Here is a 1,890-nt window from a genome sequence, read left to right as displayed (position 1 = left end):
AAGTGTTACTTTTTTAAACCAATCTTACGGTTAGATATTTAGTGCAATTATCTGAATGGATTTTATACTTTTCCAGTGATTCCTACACAATACTTTTGATAGAAATACTCTGTTTACATTACACAACAATTTTCTGGATGCCAAGTTGGAGTATCACTACATAGAAATGCCAAGTTTTCTGGCTGTACTACAAGATAACTCTCAGGCATTTTTGTGAGTTGTTCAATAAATTCTCTATTGAATGTTAAGGGCAAGTGTGTTGAAGTCCTCTTGAAAATGATTTACCATATTCTAGTTCCCTTTCCCATAATTTGGAGTATGTGAATCACTTTAACTGGCTTATAAAATAAAACAGGGCTTTAAAGTGAAGTTTAAAGGAATAAAATAAAACATTCTCTCGGAAATGAGTGGACAGTGGCAAAATTAACAATTGGGCAGTGTGGTAAAGTATCTAATGTTCTTGAAATGTTTTTGGATATTTCTGAGCACCTACCCTGTTTTAGATATTCTTATAGTCTCTTGCAGATACAGTGGAAAACCAAACAGATAAAGTCTCTGCTGTTAAGAAATTTCCACTCAAATGATAACTATCATGGAGTAGAAGTTAATTTTTCATTTTAATACACTAATGTGTGTACTTTTGCAAAAGTCCATTCTTAGTTTAGTGTTGCATCTAAAAAAATTAGAGTCAAACAATTTACAATAATAAAGCAATCATATAAAACAGTTATTTCTAAGACTTCTATAGCATTCAGTCTTGAAAAATCCTTGTAATCTTATCTCCTAAGAGAAAAACTGCATATTGACGGTTTTGCCTTTATACATTGTATTGAAGTGTCATGGGGAATGTAGAGTGGACTATTTTTAAGCTAAATAACAAGTCATCCCTTTAGTATTTGCAAGGCAAGGAAAGATGATTGAGGTCAGATCATATTACACACAAACACTGAATAGTTTCCAGCTGATGGGTGTGTTATAAAACACAGGCTAGTTTTATCAATATCATTTTTCTACTTCATTAGCTTTATTTAGCCAGGAGGCTGCAACAAGGGACCATAGACCTCTTCATCCCACTTCTGTCAAGCTGTGCAGAAAATGGCAAGAACTCCATTGAATCCTAAAGGATAATCATTAATAGATCCACTTGCTTTCCCTTTACCTCTGGAACTCTCTAATGATGTTAATGTACATTCATGAAAAGCACACATTTTAATTAACGGAAGTGTTCACTCACTCTCCTTCCATTGCATTTCTAGGAACTATGGAACTGACTTTTGCAATCTAGTAGAAGAAAATTAGGATTTGCCTCCAATGAAAGGCAACTAGATCAATTGATTATGTAATATAGAGGAATATCTTGACCTACCACAGGCCATATATACAGAGAAATTTCAGTGCTTTAGACCAAGAAATACTAAATACTAAGGCAATTTTTCTTAACAGACTAAAAGAATGAAGGGGGAAATTCTATGTGTCCAGTGTAATTCTCTGACCCTTTTTCACTACATAGAATTATAGATAGCCTAAGGTTTCCCACGATAACTTATTTTAAAAAGAGTAGGCCCTTAATCCTTAGTTTCATTAACTTTTTTTTTTCATACTTCTTAGTTGACTCTGTTTCAGCAGACATCTTAACTTATTTCTCAGACTTTGGTGTACTTGGTATATATATATATATATTTTGTTTGTTAATTTCTGCCAAGGCTGCATTGGAAATGAAAAGTCGTCATCATCATCATCATCATCATCATTGCTGATTCTTCTCCTAACCATCTGTTTTATTAAAGAGAATATACACCTAGGGTTTAGTCTAAAAATTAGAGAAATCTTGATGGAGTTGTCTAGGTTTAGATTCTTAAGTAGAATCTGAAATGCATTTCTTGAGGTATC

Source organism: Galeopterus variegatus, unplaced genomic scaffold (assembly GCF_000696425.1).
Source record: "Galeopterus variegatus unplaced genomic scaffold, G_variegatus-3.0.2 Scaffold3025, whole genome shotgun sequence".
Classification (NCBI taxonomy): Eukaryota; Metazoa; Chordata; class Mammalia; order Dermoptera; family Cynocephalidae; genus Galeopterus; species Galeopterus variegatus.
This window is presented reverse-complemented; position numbering follows the sequence as displayed.